At 36.3% G+C, this 24,553-nt stretch overlaps 1 pseudogene; it reads right to left on the bottom strand.

Annotated features, from left to right (window-relative positions):
- Positions 1-555: 555 nt before the first annotated feature.
- Positions 556-1,011, bottom strand: LOC145530593 (large ribosomal subunit protein uL24 pseudogene; annotated as a pseudogene).
- Positions 1,012-24,553: the final 23,542 nt, after the last annotated feature.

Genomic DNA, 24,553 nt, shown 5'->3' with positions numbered 1-24,553 from the left:
ATACAGTTTGCTCAAGAGGCAGGTCAGGTGATCTGGTATTACCATCTCTTTAAGAATTTTCCAGTTTGTTGTGATCCACACAGTCAAAGGCTTTGGCATAGTCAATAAAGCAGAGGTAGATATTTTTCTAGAACTCTCTTGCTTTTTCAATGATCCAGCGGATGTTGGCATTTTGATCTCTGTTTCCTCTGCTTTTTCTAGAACCAGCTTGAACATCTGGAAGCTCACGGTTCATGTATTGCTAAGGCCTGGCTTGGTGAATTTTGAGCATTATTTACTAGCCTGTGAGATGAGTGCAATTGTGCAGTAGTTTGAGCATTCTTTGTCATTGCCTTTCTTTGGGATTGGAATGAAAACTGACCTTTTCCAGTCCTGTGGCCACTGCTGAGTTTTCTAAATTTGCTGGTATATTGAGTGCAGCACTTTCATAGGATCATCTTTTAGGATTTGAAATAGCTCAACTGGAATTCCATCACTTCCACTAGCTTTGTTTGTAGTGATGCATCTTTTTTTTTTTTTTAACAGTTTTTAATGAAAGCTGTAGACAAGATGACTTTATTCCTGCATCTTCTCAATTGTTTCTTCCTTATATTTTCCCTTTTCCTTTCCTACTTGGTGAGATTTGGCTTTACGTTTGAGGATCTTTTTGTGATCTTTGTCCAGTTTTAGTCTGATGATAACCACCTTGCTGGGGTGAATGCCCACATGGACAGTTGTGCCATTAGCCTTCTCCCGCTGCACTCGTTCAATGTAGATAACGTATTTCTTGCTGTAAACCTGGACTACTTTGCCAATGTGCTGCCCTTTGTAGTGCCCTCGTACAACCTGAACTTCATCATCCTTTCGGATGGGCATGGATCGAACGTTGTGCTTGTCTTAGCTCTTTAGAAAGAGGAGAAGACATAATTTTCCTGTGAATGTGGGAAGGTGCATTGAAATGCCTTTTTCGATTCTTGCTTCAGTCAGAAGTCACAAAGGGATTGAACTTCATTTTGGCCGCTGGAGCTACAGCGATGGCCACAGAAGGGAAGAGATGGTAGTGATGCTTCTTAAAGCCCACTTGACTTCACATTCCAGGATGCCTGGCTCCAGGTGAGTGATCACACCATCATTATCAACTGGGTAGTGAAGATATTTTTTGTACCGTTCTTCCGTCTTTTTGCTACCTCTTCTTAATATTTTCTGCTTCTGTTAGGTCCATACTATTTCTGTCATTTATTCAGCCCATCTTTGCCTGAAATGTTCCCTTGGTACCTCTGATTTTCTTGAGGAGATCTCTAGTCTTTCTCATTCTATTGTTTTCCTCTATTTCTTTGCCCTGATCACTGAGGAAGGCTTCAGTATATCTTCAGTATACTCAAATAGTTAATGTCTGAGATATTCCAATCATTAACAAGGATCTTCACATTAAGATGTAATGGGTTTTCATCAACTGTGATTCACATGACATCTAAGTTGCTCACATTCAAGGGCACAGGGAATTGTAACTGTATTAGAAATATCTAGTATCTCATTGATGACCAACTGAGAAGACTGTCCATATATTAATATTCAACTAATAAAGACCCAATGGGCCCAGGAATTGAAAACTGGTGTTTATTAAACGAAGCTTGCATGGACAATTATGTTGTCCATTCATACTTAATCCACCACATTGGATATTGTTGTTTAGTCACTATGCTGTATCAGACTCTTTTGTGACCCCATGGCCCACCAGGGTCCTCTGTCCAGGCAAGAATCTGGAATGGGTTGTCATTTCCTTCTCTAGGGGGTCTTCCTGACCAAATACGCGTCTCCTGCATTGACAGGCAGATTCGTTACCACTCATCCACCTAGGAAACCCACCATGTTGAATCCATGATGATAAATGTGGTTTTCTATAACATTTAAAGGGCAATGTCATATCTGATATTGTCAGAGACCCTGTTGACTTTGTAGAGACAGAAATTTTTTCTCTCCTCCCTTCTAATTCTTTGGTTTTATAATAAAATTGACTTAAAACAGAAGAAGGAAAGAATTTAATATTGTATTTGCAGAAATACACCTTCTCTGGTGTTCACGTGTGGCCATGTGTGCTTAACTGCCTCAGTCGTGTCTGACTCTTTGTGATCCCATGGACTGTAGCCCACCATACTCTTCTGTCCATAAGATTTTTCAGGCAAGAATACTGGAGTGGGTTGCCATTTCCTTCACAAGTGGCCATGTATACTGTTCATTAACTAAATACCCAGAGATTTCTGTAAATCACCAAATGCTTCATTCTCTATGATTCATTTGAAACATTTTCATCATAATTGCTTCATTAAACAAGATTCTACAATTGTGACTTTTTTCATTTATTTCCTAGAAATGTTTACTGACTCATTGCAAATTTATATGTGTGAAAATGATTCATCATTGAATTGAAGACAATCCTTTTCAGAAAGACATTGGCTTCCTCTATTTTTTGTTACTTATTTGACAAAGATATTATCATCAGATTATTTATCACCATATATCTAGTGGGTACTGTTACCCTCTAGTGATTAATAAGAATGTGAAATTCACTACACCTGACTGAGCTCAAGCACTGGTTTTGTGGTGTGTTTTTTTTTATGGCCTTTGGATTATTTTATAATCTTTTCAGACCTCACCTCATCTTTCCTTATCTGTAAGTTAAATATAAACGTGAGCAATGTTTAGGATTATAGTGAATATTAAACGACATGTTGTTTTTAGTCACAAAGTCATGTCCAACTTTCAAATCTCAAGAATGAAAATCATTATGCGTAACTCATGTTGGATCATTGAAAACGCAGGAGATTTCCAGAAAAAAAATCTACTTCTCCTTTATTGACTATGCCAAAGCCTTTGACTGTGTGGATCACAACAAACTGTGGAAAATTCTTAAAGAGATAGGAATACCACCGCTTGACCTGCCTCTTGAGAAATCTGTAAGCAGGTCAAGAAACAACAGTTAGAACTGGACATGGAACAACAGACTGGTTCCAAATCAGGAAAGGAATATGTCAAAGTTGTATATTGTCACCCTGCTTATTTAACTTATATGCAGAGTACACTGTGAGAAATGTTGGAGGGATGAAGTGACAAGCAGGAATCAAGATTGCCGAGAGAAATATCAATAACCTCAGATAGGCAGATGACATCACTCTCATGGAAGAAAGAGAAAAAGAACTAAAGAGCCTCTTGATGAAAGTGAAAGGGGAGAGTGAAAAAGCTGGCTTAAAACTTAACATTCAGAAAACTAATATCATGACATCTGGTCCCATCACTTCATGGCAAATAAATATGGAAACAGTGGAAACAATGAGAGAATTTATTTTCTTGGGCTCCATATTCACTGCAGATGGTGACTGCAGCCATGAAATTAAAAGATGATTTCTCCTTGGAAGGAAAGTAATGACCAACCTAGACAGCATATTAAAAAGCAGAGACATTACCCTGTCAACAAAGGCTCATCCAGTCCAGTTCAGTTCAGTTCAGTCGCTCAGTCGTGTCCGACTCTTTGCGACCCCATGAATTGCAGCACGCCAGGCCTCTCTGTCCATCACCAACTCCCGGAGTCTACCCAAACCCATGTTCATCGAGTCGGTGATGCCATCCAACCATCTCATCCTCTGTCATCCCCTTCTCCTCCCGCCCCCAATCCTACCCAGCATTAGGGTCTTTTCCAATGAGTCAACCCTTCGCATGAGGTGGCCAAAGTAATGGAGTTTCAGCTTCAACATCACACCTTCCAATGAACACCCAGGATTGAAATCTTTTAGGATGGATTGATTGGATCTCTTTGCAGTCCAAGGGACTCTCAAGAGTCTTCTCCAACACCACAGTTCAAAAGCATCAATTCTGCAGCACTCAGCTTTCTTCACCGTCCAACTCTCACATCCATACATGACCACTGGAAAAACCATAGCCTTGACTAGACGGACCTTTGTTGGCAAAGTAACATCACTGCTTTTTCATATGCTATCTAGGTTGGTCATAACTTTCCTTCCAAGAAGCAAGCGTCTTTTAATTTCATGGCTGCAGTCACCATCTGCTGTGATTCTGGAGCCCAGAAAAATAAAGTCTGACACTGTTTCCACTGTTTCCCCATCTATTTCCCATGCAGTGATGGGACCAGATGCCATGATCTTAGTTTTCTGAACGTTGAGCTTTAAGCCAACTTTTTCACTCTCCTCCTTCACCTTCATCAAGAGGCTCTTTAGTTCTTCTTCACTCTCTGCCATAAGGGTGGTGTCATCCGCATATCTGAGGTTATTGATATTTCTCCAGGCAACCTTGATTCCAGCTTGTGTTTCTTCCAGCCCAGCGTTTCTCATGATGTACTCTGCATATAAGTTAAATAAGCAGGGTGACAATCTACAGCCTTGATGTACTCCTTTTCCTCTTTGGAACCAGTCTGTTGTTCCATGTCCAGTTCTAACTGTTGCTTCCTGACCTGCATACAGGTTTCTCAAGAGACAGGTCAGATGGTCTGGTATTCTCATCTCTTTCAGAATTTTCCACAGTTTATTGTGATCCACACAGTCAAAGGCTTGGGCATAGTCAATAAAGCAGAAATAGATGTTTTTCTGGAAGTCTCTTGCTTTTTCGATGATCCAGCGGATATTGGCAATTTGATCTCTGGTTCCTAGTCCAGGATCTGGATCATCTAGTCCAGGCTATGGTTTTTCCAGTAGTCATGTATGGATGTGTGAGCTTGACTATAAAGAAAGCTGAGCACAGGGGAATTGATGCTTTTGAACTGTGGTGTTGGAGAAGAGTCTTGAGAGTCCCTTGAACTTCAGGGAGATCCTATCAATCCATCCTAAGAAATCAGTCCTGAATGTTCATTGGAAGGACTGATGTTGAAGTTGAAACTCCAGTACTTTGGCCACCTGATATGAAGAACTGACTCATTTGAAAGACCCTGAGCTGGGAACGATTGAAGGCGGGAGGAGAAAGGGGCAGCAGAGGATTAGATGGTTGGATGGCATCACCGACTCAGTCGACATGAGTTTGAGCAAGCTCTAGGAGTTCGTGATGGACAGGGAAGCCTGGCATGCTGCAGTCCATGGGATTGCAAAGAGTCAGACACAACTGAGCGACTGAACTGAACTGAACTCATATATCTAGGGAACAGAGACCAGACAAAAAACTATATGTGTGTGGACAGATAAATAGATATGAGGCTCCATCCATGAAGTATTCAGAGGTTGAAGTTGTGTATCATTCAAAAACTTTAATGATGGGAAAGGTTGATTCTTACTGGATCCTTACCTTATTCTAGTCGTAAGAAGAGTGCAATTTATTTTGGATGAAAAATAAAATTTATTATTTTTAGTATGTTATTTACTATTTATTTTGAACCACACTCCTATAGTAATAGGAAGCATTGAATCTATTTTCAGATGTTGAATGACAGTATACTCAGATCTATAGAACTGTGATTGTGTTCCGTTTAAAATTCTAAAATATATCCTGTATATAAATGTAAATTCATGTTTCACTATATTTTTTTCTCACTCTGTTTCTGACCCAATATAAATAATGCATGAGGACACATTGTTCTTATAGAATAAAAACAAGAGATGATTCTTAGAAATTCCCCATTGAGGGACAATTTTTCCAGTGCTTATGACAAAGATATGGCTAATGTTACTTGTTCTTGCTTACAATGATTCCTTTTAAAATAAAGGCTCCTGACAACATTATATATGTTGTCATTGTTGCTGCTTAAAAGGATGCTCACATAACATCACTTATATATTTTATAAAATGATAATGTTTTCTTGATCATGTTTAAAATATTTAACTATTTCTCACACAGAATCATTTATCATACAGGCAAGTTTTATCTGCATATGTGCATGTTTGTCTGTGTGTGGTGTACATATGAAAAGAAAACCTGAAGTTTTTAATTTATATTTATGTATGTGTACATATTTTCATGAGTATAATGTTTATCTACATATGCATAGTAATTTTGAAAATGAATCAAAAATAGTTGTTTAAAATTATCTCATTCTAAGAAATATTGTTTTATTTCTTAGTAGAAATGTAACTTACAAGTGTAAATTTGATTCTTCCAAATTATTCAAAGCATTAAGAGATAAATATGACATTCAGATTGACCCTTTGGTAGATGATAATTGACAGTGGGCCCCACAGACAACATCAAGAATGGAGTGAAGAATCTATATACATATTAATGCTTCATTTTTCAAGCATATAATATATATTGACAGCAGAGTATGAAAGTATTTATATATAATGTGAAATCTAAATGTATAATTTTCACGAAGAAGATTCTCACATACTGAAATACCAGGTACAATACTTCATGCACTCATATTAGTTAAATCTTCAGGAGGAATAAAAGACATTTTGGTACAAGAGATATTACAGTTCTACATTCTGAAAATTGACAATGCAGTAAAATGTAGAGATGAAAAACTGAATATTTGAGGGAAGTAGAATAAAAGACAATATAAAATGAAATATTTCATATTTTATTTTACATTACAGCTGTTTCTTGGCTATTAGCAGTGGTGGTGGAGATATGGCAGTGGCAGTAGGGGAGATGAGTACAATAATAAAAAAGAAATTAGAGAACCCCTGAAGAGACCAAGAATCTTTAAAACCTCAGTGACATTCAGAACCTTATGAGACCTAAGCATTTTTGAAATCTCAAGAATGAAAATCACTATGCCTAACTCATGAATCTAGGGAACAGAGATAAGACAAAAGACTGTATATGTATCTGAGACTCCATCACATGAAGCACTGGGAAGTTGAAGTTATGTATTATTCTAAAACCTTAATAATGTATGATGGTGATGGTTTATTTCATATATTATACATAAGTGTTTTATCATTATAATATGATAAAACTATCTGTTTTCAAGAAAACATCCTCAAATAGGAATTTAAACCAACTCTAGAAGAAAGATCAGGGAATGATTAAGATTAACACAGTAATTAATATACTAGTTAATTTATACTGTTTGTTTTCCTATGTCTACACTTTTGGTATTGCTTTTCTTTGGCATTTTGAATCAAATTTAATCAAAAAGCTAAATATTACTTTCATAAAACACTTCAACAACAGACAAATTCTAGAAAAAATTTATGAGTGTTTAAAAATATTAAAGTCACAGTTTTGAATCATTCATTAAGGAGGACCTTATGTCTATTTCTCTCAGTTTAAATAACAATTTTTTTTATTGAGAACAAAAATGGTCTATTTTGATAGAGTTTTCAAAGTTCCAAATAATGGGTAAAATCCTTCAGATGAATTAGAGTAAAGGTTGAATCCCTCTGAATCTGATTGTAACAGAGTAGTGGGTATCAGAGTAACTTCTCCTCCAGTTAAATTTGTACGAAATAGTGAAAACAAGTGTACCAGGTGTTGAACTGCAATCAACCAGAATGAAGAGCTTCCTTGAGAGAAGGAAAGATTATGAATTGTGACCCACACTTAAAGTAGCTGTTTTCCTAGGGCATTTTCAAAACTGCACCAGAGTAAAACAGTACTGTTTGAGTCTATAATCAGTAAAAAGAACTTTAAAAATGAAAGTAAAACAAAGATGTTTTCAATCTCCCAAAGAAAAACTTAAAACAATTTGAAGCTATAGACATTTTCTGTGAGAAATATACCATATGATGAAACCCAAGCAACTTCAAGAAGTAAAAACAGAAACAGTGTATATCTGGGAAGCAGAAATTAATATTGATATGAAAAAATTACATTAATAATAAATATTATGGGACTTATAGCATATGTAGGGACTTATCTGCCTCATGAGAAACCTGTATGCAGGTCAAGAAACAGTGATTAGAACCAGAAATGAAACAACAGACTGGTTTGAAATTGGTAAAGGAGTACATTAAGGCTGTATATTGTCACCCTGCTTGCTTATCTTACATGCAGATTACATCATGTGAAATGCCAGGCTGGGTGAATCACAAGCTGGAATCAAAATTGCCAGGAGAAATATTAACAACCTCAGAAATGCAAATGGTACCACCCTAATGGCAGAAAACAAAGAAGAACTAAAGAGTGTTTTGATTATGATGAAAAGGGAGAGTGAAAAAATTGGCTTCAAATTCAACATCCAAAAAACTAAGGTTGCGGTGTCCAGTCCCATTATTCACGGTTAGTAGATGGGCAAAAAAATGAAAACAGTGACACACTTTATTTTCTTGCACTCCAAAATCACTGCAGATGATGACTGCAGCCATGAAATTAGAAGACACTTGTCCCTTGAAGGAAAAGCTATGGCAAAACTACCTAGCATGTTCAAAAGCAGAGACATCATTTTGCCAACAAAGATCGGTATAGTCAAAGCTGTAGTTTTTCCCTCATCATGTATGGATGTGAGAGTTGGACCATAAAGAAGACTGAGCACCAAAGAACTGATGCTTTCAGACTGTGGTGTTGGAGAAGACTCTTGAGAGTCCCTTGGGCAGCAAGGAGATCCAACCAGTCAATCCTAAAGGAAATCAACCCTAAATACTCACTGGAAGGACTGATGCTGAAGCTGAAGCTCCAATACTTTGGCCTCCTGATGTGAAGAACTGACTCATTGAAAAAGACCCTGATGCTGGGAAAGATGGAAGGCAAGAGGAAAAGGGGGTGACAGGGGATAAGATGGTTGGATGGCATCACTGACTCAATGGACATGAGATCTAGCAAACTCTGGGAGATAGCGAAGGACAGGGAAGCCTGGCATGGGGTCCAAAAGAGTCAGCCATCAATTCACGACTAAACAACAACAAAATAACATATGTAAAATAAAGTATTCTGTAACAGTAGTAAAAATGAAATGAGACTAATGAATAGTTAAACTAGGAAGTTTCGTGCCTTTGGGTGAAGTGATAAATTACTCATTTAGAGCAGATCACAAGACATCATTGATCCATGTTGAAAGTAGTAGTATAGCTACTAAAAGAATAATAAAGGACAGAGCATCTAAAAATCTAACAGGGAAGAAAAAGTTACAACTAAATAGCAAAAATGTAATACTGGATAAATACTGAATAATTTTAAAGAAAGAAAGGGATAAATATAAGTACAAAAGCAGATAGAATTATTAGAAAACCAATAGCAAGATGGTAGACTAAAGCATATTATGTTAGTGATTTTACTAAAATAAGTGTTCTGTTAAGTAAAAAACAAAGACAGGCTTCGGTAAGGAGAAATTTCACTGGAAAAAACTGTTAAAATTGAGTGACAGTAAAAATTGCCAGTAAGAAAATGCTCAAAGGAAAATTCAGAAATGTCTTAGGGAAGGGGTGGATGAGCAAAGTTATCATATGGGAAGACATTGGGAAGGTGGCTGTTTAAAGAAGGGGAAACTAAAAATTGTTAGAGGGGACTGAAACTTAACAAACTGTCAAATGTTCTGATAACAGGAAAGTTGAAGAAGCAAATGTTCCATTGTGATTAAGCAGAAAGAAGAATGGAAGTGGGAAATTCCAGGCAAAATTATAACCTGGGAGTTCTTATAAAGTTCTAGATCTAGATGTCCTAGTCAATCCAGACTACAGATATGTCAAAAAAAAAAAAAAAAGTCTGATCAGGCATGTCAGCTCGAAATAATACAATAAAAGAACAATGTCTGCAATTCTTTATGTGGAGCCTATTATACAGAGTGAAGTAAGTCAGAAAGAGAAATATAAATATTGTATCAGTTCAGTTCAGTCGCTCAGTCATGTCCGACTCTTTGCGACCTGATGAACCACAGCATGCCAGGCCTCACTGTCCATCACCAACTACCGGAGTCTGCCAAACCCATGTACATTGAGTCGGTGATGCCATACAACCATCTCATCCTCTGTCGTCCCCTTCTCTTCCTGCTCTCAATCTTTCCCAGTCTTTCCAAATGAGTCAGCTCTTCGCATCAGGTGGCCAAAGTACTGGAGTTTCAGCTTCAACATCAGTCCTTCCAATGAACATCCAGGACTGATCTCCTTTAGGATGGACTGGTTGGATCTCCTTGCAGTCCAAGAGACTCTCAAGAGTCTTCTCCATCACCACAGTTCAAAAGCATCAATTCTTCGGCGCTCAGCTTTCTTCACCGTCCAAATCTCACATCCATACATGACTACTGGAAAAACCATAGCCTTGAGTAGACAGACTTTTGTTGACAAAGTAATGTCTCTGCTTTTTAATATGCTGTCTAGGTTGGTCATAACTTTCCTTCCAAGGAGTAAGTGTCTTTTCATTTCTTGGCTGCAGTCACCATCTGCAGTGATTTTGGAGCCCCCAAAAATAAAGTCTGCCACTGTTTCCACTGTTTCCCCATCTATTTGCCATGAAGTGATGGGACCAGATGCCATGATCTTAGTTTTCTGAATGTTGAGCTTTAAGCCAACTTTTTCACTCTCCTCTTTCATTTTCATCAAGAGGCTCTTTCGTTCTTCTTCACTTTGTGCCATAAAGGTGGTGTCATCTGCATATCTGAAGTTATTGATATTTCTCCCGGCAACCTTGATTCCAGCTTGTGCTTCCTCCAGCCCAGTGTTTCTCATGATGTACTCTGCATATAAGTTAAATAAGCAGGGTGGCAATATACAGCCTTGACGTACACCTTTTCCTATTAGGAACCAGTCTGTTGTTCCATGTCCAGTTCTAACTGTTGCTTCCTGACCTGCATACAGATTTCTCAAGAGACAGGTCAGATGGTCTGGTATTCCCATCTCTTTCAGAATTTTCCACAGTTTATTGTGATCCACACAGTCAAAGGCTTTGGCATAGTCAATAAAGCAGAAATAGGTGTTTTTCTGAAACTCTCTTGATTTCTCAGTGATCCAGCGGATGTTGGCAATTTGATCTCTGGTTCCTCTGCCTTTTCTTTAACCAGCTTGAACATCTGGAAATTCACTATTCACGTGTTGCTGAAGCCTGGCTTGGAGAATTTTGAGCTTTATTTACTAACCTGTGAGATGAGTGCAATTGTGCAGTAGTTTGAGCGTTCTTTGGCATTGCCTTTCTTTGGGATTGGAATGAAAACTGACCTTTTCCAGTCTTGTGACCACTGCTGAGTTTTCCAAATTTGCTGACATATTGAGTGCAGCACTTTCACAGCATCAGTTTTAGGATTTGTAATAGCTCAACTGGAATTTCATCAGTTCTACTGGCTTTGTTCGTAGTGATGCTTCCTAAAGCCCACTTGACTTCACATTCTAGGATGTCTAGCTCTAGGTAAGTGATCACCCTATCGTGATTATCTGGGTCATGAAGGTCTTTTGTACAGTTCTCTGTATTCTTGCCACCTCTTCTTAATATTTTCTGCTTCTGTTAAGTCAATACCATTTCTGTCCTTTATTGAGCCCATCTTTGCCTGAAATATTCCCTTGGTAGCTCTAATTTTCTTGAAGAGATCTCTAGTCTTTCCCATTCTATTGTTTGTATAGTGATGCATATATATGAAATCTAGAAAGATGGTACTGATGAATTTATCTTCAGGGCAGCAGTGGAGAAACAGACACAGAGAACAGACTTATGGGCATGGGGAAAGGGGAGAAGGGAGAGGGTAGATGTATGGAGAGAATAAGATGGAAACTTACAATACCATATGTAAAAGAGATAATGGGAATTTACTGTATGACTCAGAAAACTCAAACAGGAGCTCTGTGACAATCTAGAAGGTTGGGATGGGGAGAGAGATGGGAGGGAGGTTTAGGAGAGAGGGGGCATGGGTGTACCTATGGCTGACTCTTGTTGATGTATGAGAAAAAACAGTAAGTTCTGTAAAGCAATTATCCTTCAATTAAAAAAATAAAGTGGCAAAATAAAAAATCCAAAACCAAATATATGTGATTAAGAGGACAAAATTACAAATAAGGAAACAGAAACTTTGTGTGCAAAAGAATGCAAAATAAAATATTATGCCCACACTAAAAAAATCAAAAGTGGATATGTATATTTATATATAATATATATAATTTATATATATAATTGGAAAGCAAGAAATGTTACATGTGACAAAGAATAATAGTTTGCATTGACAGAGGAAGTTATAATCATTTTAAAAGGGTATACAATTAATTTTATTATATATTTGTATCTCATACAGAGAAAAATCCAAAATTATATATCATTTTCAAAGATATTAGCATAATTTATCAAACTATATCAGCAACAGTATAGAAGATTTGTAATGCAAAATATTAACTCACTTGAAATATTTGGCACATCTGACAATTGCAATAATTCATACATTTAAATTTCATATAAAGCAGTGATCAAAATTGATAACATGGATTCATAACCATTCAATATATTTCAAAGAGTTGAAATAATATAGAGAATGTTCTTTCAACACATTAAAACTCAATAATGTTAAATCAATTAGAAAATGGTTAGAAATTAAGCAATGTATCACTAAATAGCCCATAGGTTAAAGAAAATAGTAATTAAAGAAGCTTTAAAAAACCTCTTGACTTGAATGATAATGAAAATACAGTATCTCAGAACTTCAAAACTGTGATTAAAGTACTGTACAGAGGAAATTTATAGCTTTAAATGCATTTATAAAAAGGGAACAAACAAGATAAATCAATGATCTACACTCAATGTTTCAGCTCTGACATTTAAAGGAATTGAAAGTCACTACTCCTACTCTCACAAAAAAATTAGGAAACTGAAAACCAATGACTTATCTTGGACAAGTCAGAGAAGTGAACTTGAGAGACCAATTCAAAGAACAAACCATCAACCGGACACAGGAGAGACAGTAAATGTAGAGTCACAACCGAGACGGGCTTACTTCAAGCAGAAACTTTTGAAACCTAAACTGGTAAGAAACTTTAAGTGGTAGTTTGATAAACTGTTTAGTCTGAGTGTTGGACCAGCTTATGAGTGAAAGATTATCTGTTTGTCACAGTCTGAAGGAAGGGGATACTTTTATAGGTTTTACATCAAGAAAACATTATTTTAGCATGACAAAAAGCAAAAGAAGAATCCCTCATGACCCTGGTAAGAGGAGAGAAAATATGCTAAGAGTATTCTCCAAGAAAGACCTGCTTTGCAAGGCATAAGAGCCATATCTAACCCAGTGGAATAGCATCATTTGAAAAGCAATTCAAATATACCACTGTAACAACAGACTAAAAAAGAAAAATCATATTATCATTTCAATTGGTAATGAGAAAAGAAAGAAAACCCTAGAAAGGCAAAATAACAGAGAATGAAAACTCGGACTATCAACATTATAGATAAAAAATAAAACAGTTCCTCATCTACAGAGACAGAAAGAATAGTTTGAGCATATTACAATAACTTATGCAACTAAGTTTTAAAAATTTATTTTATTTTACATGGACAGATTTCTTCAGAAAGTACAGTAAAATAAATTCTAAAAGATCAATAGAAATAAATATTTTCACAAAGATCACTCTAAGTCCAGTTGGCTTCACAAATAAATTTTTTCCAAATATTTAATGAAGAAATACTAGTAATCTTATTCAGACTTTTCCTGTATATAGAATAAAAATTACAGTACAGTTTCTCTCATACACATTGGAAATTTAAACAAAACCAGCAGAAATGATCCAGAGATATGCAAAAAAGATTAATATATTGTTTATTCAAAGAGTAGAAGTTTGTCATAACATTTGAAATGTAATCAGTATTTTCCACATTAAAGAAGAAAATAATATAATTATATTACATGAATAAGATGCATTTGATAAAATTCAAGACACATCCATATTTATATCACAAAAATAGTGAACTTCCTTACTCTGATATGCATGCATGCTAAGTTGCTTCAGTTGTGTCCCACTGTTTTGAGAACCTATAGATTGTAGCCCGCAGGGCTCCACTATTCTTGAGATTCTGCAGGGAGAAGACTGAAGTGGGTTGCCATGCCCTCCTCCAGGGATCTTCCCAATCCAGTGATCGAACCTGGGTCTTCTGAATTACAGGCAGAATCTTTCTTATCTGAGCCACCAAAAATACCTACATATCAGTATTTAATATTTTAGTCATGAGTAGGAGAAAAGTGGTTATTCATTATCACCACATCTAGTCAGTCGTTATCTGTGTTTTATTCAATACAGTAAAGTAAGACAAAGAAATAATAGCTGTTAAAACTGAAAAAAAAATTTTTTTTTTACTTTCTCACATCATGGTAATGTTATAGAAAATTAATCCCCGCCCCCAGGGGGGAAAAAAAAAAAAGAACAAAACAGAAATACTACAAACAAACTATAAGATGTAATGGCTGAATTTAGCTGGATACAAGGTAAACAAATTTATATTTGTCAGCTACATTTCTTTACAAACTAGCAATAAAAAATGGGTATAAAATTTAAATAGATAACTCCAATTTTTACAACACCCAAACTGCTAAATACCTAGGAATGAGTTTGATAAATATATTGTAAATGTATACTATCTCTATACTGAAAACTATGCTTTCATTTAAACAGAACATATTTAAATAAATGGAGTTATTTTAAGTTTATGAACTGTTAAGACTAGTACTAATAAAATGCTATTTTCACCACATTTCATTAAAGATTCTGTGAAACTCCAATCAAATTCAGGCTGGAATTTTTCTTTTTGTAGAAATTGAAAATATGATTCTAGCATGTAGTTTAAAGTGCAAATGACCTAAAACAGCAAAGGAAATTTTGAAGCAGAATAAAACTGGAGGACATATATTACCATTACCACAACTTTCTATAAATATATAGTAATTCAAAAAATGTGATATTGTCTCAAAGACAAATGGCCCAATGAGACAGCATACAGAATCCAATTAGAGACTCACACATTAATTTTTAACTGATTTTTGACAAAATGCTTCACTTTTATGTTTGACAGAGGCACCACTAATTTTGACAAAGACAGATTTCCTGGAGAAAAAAAAGTGATTTTCCTTTAATTGGATATTCATGAAGGAAAATAAAATTGTAATCCACTTCCCCTTTCAAATAATCAGAAATTAATTTTAGCTGATGCATAGACTTAAATGTTAAATGTAAAGTGATCAAACTTCTAGAATGTAAGAATGTCTTAATTAACTTGGTCCATGCATAGATTAATTAAAGAGTACATAGTAAGCAGTAACTAAAACAAAGTGTTGAAACACTGTGCTTCATATTAAAAACTCATTTTCAAAAGACCTGATCTGTAATGGCATTGATGATAACTATCACATCCACAGAAATATTCTTATAAATCAAGAAAAAATAGACTAAAAATAATTGAATATATAATTCAGAGGAAGATAATAGGAATAAACAATTTATGGAAATATTTCATCACTGTTATTCATCATAGAAACACAAATTAATATCACAGTTAACAATCACAACATACCCCTTCAGAATGTCTAATAAAACTGAAAATACCAAGAATTATTGAGGACATTGACTAACAAAGCAGCTACTGTGTTGCTGGTGAGAATAAAAATTTGTAAAGGCATTATGAATGAAATATTTTGTTAATTGAAACAAAATTGGCCATACTCATTCATACGATTGGAATCAACAATTATATTTTTTCATACGTGCCCGACTGAGTGACTGAACTGAACTGAACTGAATTGAAATGCACCAAAATAGATGGATAAAAGTTTTACTCATAATAGCCCCACTTGTAATAGAGCAAATGTTCAATAATAGGTAGAATGAGTAAATCTTTCATCTTAGAATTCTATACAGAAATGAAAATGACAAAATTACTGGTGTATACATATGGAGTGAAACTCACAGATACCATGTTGGTGAGTGAAGTGAGATAAGAGTTTCCATTGTGACATTCCATTTATATTAAATAAAGAAAGACAAATATATATACATATGTATATTTTTTTTCAGATTATTTTCCATTGTACATTGTTACAGGATATTGAATTCCCTATGCTGTGCAGTAGGTCCTTATTGTTTATCTGTTTTGTATGTATTAGTGGGTATATACCAAAGGGCTAAGGGTGGGGGATAAATTAGGAGTTTAAGATTAACAAATAAAATAATGCTTTTGACAACTAGAAATTACCTCATTCTTCAGTTCACAAAGTAAATTACATAGAGCTGTATTTTATAAAACACAGATTAATGTACTACCATGAACTACATTCATTCTTAGTTTCCTTTTTACACCAGTGTAATCTGTTAAAATCATGAAATATTTTAAGCAAACATGTTATTTACTTTTAAAAGGAAATTAACATCATCCTCCACTGTTATCCTATCGATTAGTATCTTGCTCAGAGCGTGGTAATAAAAAAGATTCTAATAAAGTATAAGATTTCATATTTATAAGAACTCTGTCATGGTGTAAGATACTATTATACATTAAATCAATGAATATCACCTGTATCAGACTTGAATAATAAAAATACAACTGTATATCATTATACTTATACTGTATCATTATACTTCAAATTCTCTTAATATATAGAAATTATAAAACATGAAAATAAAATTTGTTAACACATAATAGTAGAATGAATTTGATTTTAGTGTTTGGAGACTCTTGGAAAATGAAAATTATATAGAGCATGCCAGTTGTCTTTCAGGCACTATATCCTAGAAACGTATGTATTATTTAACCTAATCCTTTCCAAACATGAGTAAATTTAATTAAGAAAAATTAACACTCATACATAAAGACATCCTCACACCTTCTATGTATTATGACACATGGAAAAATTTTATCCTGTAGTCATTATACACAAGTTCCTGACCTATTACAACATTAATTGTTATTGTTCAGTCCTCACTGTCATGCATGACTCTGCGACCGCATGGACTGCCGCACGCCAGGCTTCCCTGTCCTTCACCAAGTCCTGGAGTTTGCTCAAACTCATATCCATTGAGTCAGTGATGCCATCCAACCATCTCATCCTCTGTCGTCCCCTTCTCCTGCTGCCTTCAATCTTTGCCAGAATCAGGGTCTTTTCCGATGAGTCAGCCAAAGTGTTGGAGCTTCAGCTTCAACATCAGCCCTTCCAATGAATATTCAGGACTGATTTCCTTTAGGATGGACTGGTTGTATCTCCTTGCTGTCCAAGGGACTCTCAAGAGTCTTCTCCAACAACACAGTTCCAAAGCATCAGTTCTTCAGTGCTCAGCCTTCTTTATGGTCCAACTCTCACATTCATACATGATTACTGGAAAAACCACAGTTTTAAAAATATGGACCTTTGTCGCAAAGTAATGTCTCTGCTATTGAATACACTGTCTAGATTGGTCATAGCTTTTCTTTCAAAGAGCAAGCATCTTTTAATTTCATGGCTGCAATCACCATCCACAGTGATTTTGGACTCTAAGAAAATCAAGTCTCTCACTGTTTCCATTGTTTCCCTATTTGCCATGAAGTAATGGGACTGGATGCCACCCATTAATAGCATGATTATTAGTTTTCTACTAGAAATTCTTCCATAATAACATATTTAGGAGAAATCAGATTACAAATTCTTGGCTTATTTTATTAAAAGGAATATTTTCTTCTTCCATTAAGTCTGTGTGATTTGGAGTAAGCCAAAATATTCGAGAATAAATCTTATTTAATTTTCTTGATTATACTACATCAGAATATATGTAAATTTTATTCTGTCTCGCATATAGGGTTATCGTTACCATCTTTCAAATTCCATATATATGCATTAGTATACTGTATTGTTGTTTTTCTTTCTGGCTTACTTCACTCTGTATAATGGGCTCCCGTTTCATCCATCTCAGTAGACACAGATGCATAGAACAATTTTATGGACTCTGAGGGAGAAGGTGAGGGTGGGACGTTCTGGGAGAATAGCATTGAAACATGTATATTATCATATGTGAAACAGAACACCATTCCATGTTTGATGCATGAGACAAGGGCTCAGGGCCGGGGCAATGGGATGACCCAGAGGGATGGGATGGGGAGGGAGGTGGGTGGGGGGTCCAGGAAGGGAAACACATGTAAACCCATGGCTGATTCATGTCAATGTATGGCAAAAACTATATTCCAAAACCCAAGCCCTAAAATATTATGACATTCTTCTCCGGCCCTGGGAAAGATTTCAGTCATACTTCCAATTTTGCTTATGCCATAACTGTAATTTTGTAAAAATATGAATGTACTTGAAATTGAAAGTAAAATAAAAAATTAAAATAGAAAAAAAAGAATATATGTAAATTTAAACTGGAAGGTAGATGGAAATTTTATTAACATTGTAGTCAAGAACAGAGAACATTCTTAGTCTCTAATATTTGAGTGAATAGTAAACACCATTTTATTTCAGAGTTTTCAAATAAGGAACAAGGGAAAACGCCCAGAGTTGCCACTTTGTTGGTATTCTTCTTTGGGTGTTTCCTTATGGCTAGCTCCTAGACATCTTCCTTGCCTTTAAAACTCCAGATTGGTTCATAATCTTCCAATTTGCCGTGTCTTTCAAAGATGCTCTGCCTTGCTTCAGAAACATTTTTTTTTTTTTTTTTGGCCAAAAATAGTGGTCTTATTTCTCTTTGTGAATGACGTTGTAGACAAGCGCATCTGACAAAGCTGTGGCAAGTCAGAGGTTCAGAACAGTTCAAAGAAAGCAATCTATGAAAGATTTTTTGTTCCTGAAGGAGATAAAAGACAGGGATATTCTTTTATCTGCTTCTTGATCTTGTCCTTTGCATGTGACACTTCGAAATGGGAGTGGATCTTAGAACTGCTTGTAGAGAATAAACACGCGGAGGAGGGCAGAAGTGCGGACTGTGTTCTTCTTCAGCCATGGAATTAGCCATCCCTGGAATTGCCCTACTTCCAGACTTGTTCTTTTTTATAATTTTCTGTAACTTGCAGCCGTAAACATCATATCTTTGATTTTTCATTTCTTATGTTGTAAAGGTCTACAAAACTAATCCTGTGCCAATTATAGAATAGATTCTAAGAATCTTATTTTAATTAATTTTATTGTAGTATAGTTGCTTTACAATGTTATTAGTTTCTACTGTACAACAAAGTGTATCCACTATCAATTTAATATAGCCTCTCTTTTTTGGATTTCCTTCCCATTTAGGTCAGCACAGAGGACTGAGTAGAGTTTCCTGTGCTATAAAGAAGATTCTCATTAGTTATCTACTTCACACATTGTATCAATGGTGTATACATGTCAATCCCAATCTCCCAATTCCTCCCTCCCCTGCGTCCCCCCTTGCTATCCATTCTGCTTCGAAATAAGATCTGTACCATTTTCCTAGATGCCACATATATGCGTTGATATCGATATCTGTTTTTCTCTTTCTGACTTGAGCCTGTTAGAGTAGAATACTATAAATACAGTTGAGATTTTGTTGCCATTTTCTTTAACTAGGAGGAAAGCCAAAAGGGCCCTATTCACAAAACAACTGTGTGTGAATTCTCTCCAAGGGGAGGGAGAATAGGGTTCCTGTCCTCAACAGCAGTAAAGATGACTTGTCTCAAAACAGTGTCAGAGGTACTAAGATCAACCTATGAATATTGGTATTTTATGAGCATAGAGAAAGTATGCAGTCTGTACATGACTTCAACTGCAGAAATCTGAATTGACAATGAGCTACCCTCTTTTAATGTCATCATGTTGGAGATACTGTGGAGGCTTAGGGGACAGGAAAAGAAATGATAAAAAGAGAAGACAAATGACACTGGCAGAAGTTTTGCAAAGAGTATTTAGAAGTCACATATAACTCTTTGTGATTCCATATTGCATGTAAATGAGTAGAAGAATATTCTTACTGGCTAAGCTAGCAATATGGGAATGTGTGTGTGTGTGTGTGTGTGTGTGTGTGTGTGTATAAACACACAATCATTCTGTGGATCCTAGGTTTATAACTTTCAGAAAAACTTGATGCTACTAATTCCTTTCAAGAACCCTGAAAATGTAACTGCACTGAACCTAGATTCTCACATGGCAGCAATGAGTTGCAGCTGCTTAAAGACTGTCCCCTCTAGATAGGTTATATACTTTCTCTTTTGTTTTCCACAATCCTTTCTACTCCTTATTGTTGCTGAAGATGTTAGATTCAATGCTCTGGGGTCTTCCCTGGTGGCTTAGACGGTAAAGTATCAGCCTGAAATGCAGGAGACTGGGGTTCAGTCCTTGAGTTGGGAAGATCCCCTGGAGAAGGAAATATGGCAGCTCCCTTCAGTATTCTTGCCTGGAGAATTCCATGGACAGAAGAACCTGGTGATCTACAGTTCATGGAGTCACAAAGAGCCAGATGTGACTGAGTGACTAACTTTCACTTCCAGCAAAGTGAATATTAAGTAGAGGTCCCTGTTGCTGTATGCCAAAATAAATACAACAATGTAAATCAATTATACTCCAATATAAATTAATTAATTAATAGAATCAATGACTAGCTGCTATTTGCTTTCATATCCCAACTGGCTTAACTTACTAGGGTTGACAGCCTGATGTGTTTCCAACTTTGGCCTTGGTTTCTACAAAGTAACACTTTTGGTGAACTCACAACCAAAACTGATTTTGTGTTTGGTTTTTGGCACTTTATTTCTCTGATTCTTGCTTATCTCACCCTAGTTCTGTCCAGCACCCCAGGGCAAATTCCAGTTATCTACCATTCTGATTTGTGTATGGTATCCAGACCAGTAGTTTGCACCACACTGACTTGATAGTTTAAAAAAATTATGCTTTCCTTTTAAACTGTTTTTCAATGCAAACTAACTACTGTAAGGATCTTCATGTTTGGAACAGGATATAAAATCTTTAAGGGCTGAGAAAGAAAAAGAAGTTAGTCAAAGTGAGTTACTTGTTAATATGAATAAAATAGCTTTTAAGGCCAATTATGTAGCTTTCTCCAGCATCCCCATCATCATTATTTTCCTTTATACTGCTAACTTCCATTGATTTATGAATTTCATTTCAATTTGCAGCACATTTAGATTCCTTTAGAAATTATTTCATTGATGAAAGCCTTATGGAAAAGATCTGTCCTATAAGTAAAATATTTTTTATCAATTATTTACATATACCTTCAATTATGTTTAATTTTTTTTGCTATAAGTCAGAAGTGTGAAGAAATTCTATAATTAAATATATGCTTCTTATATAACTATATGAATTTAGTTATTCAATGTACATTTATTGAACTTCTTTGTGACTCTTGGAATTACTGAAGAGAAGTAGAATATAGCAGCAGAAATAATTTATAATATAATATGGTATGATATAAGGGCTTCCCAGTTGGCTCAATGGTAAAGAATCCGCCTGCCAATGCAGGAGATGCAGGAGATGTGGGTTCGTTCCCTTGGTCAGGAAGATCTCCTGGAGAAGGAAATGGCAACCTACTCCAGAATTCTTGCTGGGAAATCCCATGGACAGAGGAGCCTGGTGGGCTACAGTTCGTGGGGTTGCTAAGAACTGGACGTGACTTAGTGACTGAACACAGACACACACATGCTATGATATAGTGTGTTGCCTTTACTCTTGAGGCATTCCTTAAATTTTAAATAATTTGCATGAAATTTCTCTTTACTATTATTAATGGCTAGATAAAGTAATTACAAAATTATATTCACATTTGTAAAAACTAAAGAAATCAAATCATAATCTAAATTCAAACAAAACACGTTAATAATTCCCTCCTTCCCACACATATCTCTATTCAAAGAAAATGTGGCTATAATTTCTGAGGATTGCTGTTTTATTCTTTTCCCCAATAAATGTTCTCATTTCTTTTATGCACCATTTCTACACTTAAATGTACACGTTCAGTCTCTTTCTGTCCCTCTCCTTCTCCTCCTCCCCTTTCCTTTCTGCTTCTTCATTCTTTTTCACATTTGTCCCCCTGTTCTTTTTCCTTCTCTTCTTGTTTCAGCTGAATATCAAGTGAGGAACAATCAATCAACTTGACAAGCAGATGGTTATTGACCATCCAAAGAGGAAAGAAAGAATGATATGTATTTTGGGACTTAAAAGAATATTTACATAAAATTGGAATTAATGATAAGGTCTTAAATAATTTGATCTCTTTCTGCTTTGAAGGGTTATAGAAAAATGATACCATCATTATTTACAAAAATTAGGGGATCTTAAAAATGATGAACTTCATTTTACAAAATTGTGGGTGTTTGTGTGCATTTAATGTTAACTCATCTCCAGTTTTTGGAGATAAAATTGGCAGTGTGGCAGAGAAATGTAAAAGTTGTTCAAGAGCATATTTGCATGAACCATAAGGAAATATCTAGTTGCTCATATGGAGATGGCTTCAAAATAGATCATTGTGAAATAGCATTCATAGCATGTTATAGTCTGGCCTGAAAACCAGACCACAGAAAAGAAAGAGGGAATACCCGTGCTGCCACTTACCTGCTTACCTGAAGTTACCAGATAATGTGCCCAATTTATCATAAACTTCTGAGCAGTACAGCTGCTAGAGCTTGTTTGTTTTTTGTTTGCATGCTTGTTTTAAGACATAATGGGAGAAATAAATAATAGATTTATGATAGAAGCAACTTTACCTTTTATAAACAAAAGGTACACTAATGATGAGAGCTAATGAGTAAAAAGTAATATAAAAAGGGACAAAGATGACAGTAGAGGGCACCTGTACACCTCAGGGTACAAATAAGAGAAGGATGAATAGCAATGTAGTAGAAAAATTAAATTTCAGCCATGGCAGTTTATAGTTGACCTAATGACAAGGTCGAGTATTATGCGCCAAGTGTAAAATTAATGTCAAGTCGAAATGGGCTTTTCATCTGGATGGCACTTGCTAATGCAAAGCATTTTAAAAAGAAGCCATCAGCAACACTTGGGGAAGGATAATTTTGAAAGGAGAAGTAATTCACGTCATTTATTTTAAGAGGGAAAATAAACCCTTGAGAGCAGTGCTTTCATTTTCACGTTTAATTTTGAAGAAAAAAAAGTCAGATACAGACAGAAGTCAGATAGATATCAATAATTATTTCTGTTCACCTGGAACCAGGATAGTAATTTAATTTGTATTATGGAAAATTGAACGTTTTTCTTTCTGCTGATAGAAGACCTTTGATATAATGTCCAAACTTAACCACAGTAGCATTTAGGATCTTAAAAAGGAAATGGTAAACAGTGTAACTTAGATTAATAATACTTGAGTATTAGACAAGAGGCAGCTCTCCAGCTTTATACTTTCTAGTTCCCTAGAGACTAAAAGGAGCCATATGAATAGGTTTTATTGATGGAATTTGGGTGGAAATGATAAGTGAGAATTCTGTGTCAAGGCACTTAGAAAAGGAGTTATACTTTTCTAACTTCTCTTTGCCAATATGCCACTGAATGAAGAGGCTCCAGATGCAATAATGTTGTAGGAAGGGGGAAGTCCCCCTTCAGGGCCCCAAGAGCGGACCCTTGTCTAACACCTGGAAAAAGAATTGTCCGTGGAGAACGTGTTGACAAAGCAAGAGATTTTACTGGGAAAGGGCACCCAGGTGGAGAGCAGTAGGGTAAGGGAACCCAGGAGAACAGCTCTGCCACGTGGCTCGCAGTCTCGGGTTTTATGGTGATGGGATTAGTTTCTGGGTGGTCTTTGCCCAATAATTCTAATTCAGAGTCTTTCCTGCTGGTGCACACATCGTTCAGCCAAGATGGATGCTAGCAAGAGGGATTCTGGGAAGTGGACGGACACACGGTGTCTCCTTTTGACCTTTCCCGAACTCTTCTGGTTGGTGGTGGCTTATTAGTTCTGTATTCCTTACCAGGATCTGCTGTCATAAAACAACTCATGTGAATGGTTACTAAAGGGCCTGGCCAGGGTGGGTGGTTTCAGTCAGTGTGCTTCCCTGAACAAGAAGACATAGAAAAAGGCGTGACCGCTCAAGTTCACTCACTGACACAACCATCCTCATTCAACTCAAGTAAGAACAAGAATAAATTCTATAGGGTAAAGCTGCTGAACTTTTGGAGTTTTGTTTCTCATGCCTAGCTAATGTAACTAAGCCCTCTTTGAGGAGGTTACCATTAACCCCACCATACAACCACCAAGCAGATGACCCAAAAACTGCAGAACAATTATACCAAAGAAATTCTCACACTGTTAAAGTTCTAGGACCCACAACAGATTTTCCCACCTGGGGATCTGGCAAAGGGACTGAGAACCCCCAGGGAATTTGACTTTGGAGGCCAGTAGGATTTGATTACAGAACTTACACAGGACTAGGGTACAGACGCTTGGAGGAGACAAACAAAACCTTGTGCACACCACACCCAGGAGAAAGGAGTTGAGACTGACCACAAGAGACTGGCCAGATTGCCTGTGAGTGTCCAGGAGTCTCTGGTGAAGGCGTGGGTCAGCGGTGGCTTGCTGCAGGGGCAGAGGGACTTAATGTGGCAGTGTGTGCATGGGGTGTTTTGAAGGAGGTAGCCATTATCTTCATTACCTCCACAACAGTTTGGTCTCAGATCAAACAACAGGGAGGAAGCAGAGCCCCGCCCATCAAAAGAAAATTGGAATAAAGATTTACTGGGCATGGCCCCACCCATCAGAACAAGAACCAGTTTCTCCCACAATCACTCTCTCCCAACAGGAAGCTTCCATAAGTCTCTTATCCTTCTCCATCAGAGGGCAGACAGAATGAAAACCACAATCAGAGAAAGCT

Source organism: Giraffa tippelskirchi, chromosome 12 (assembly GCF_054371585.1).
Source record: "Giraffa tippelskirchi isolate mGirTip1 chromosome 12, T2T-mGirTip1v1.2.pri, whole genome shotgun sequence".
NCBI lineage: Eukaryota > Metazoa > Chordata > Mammalia > Artiodactyla > Giraffidae > Giraffa > Giraffa tippelskirchi.
This window is presented reverse-complemented; position numbering and strand designations above follow the sequence as displayed.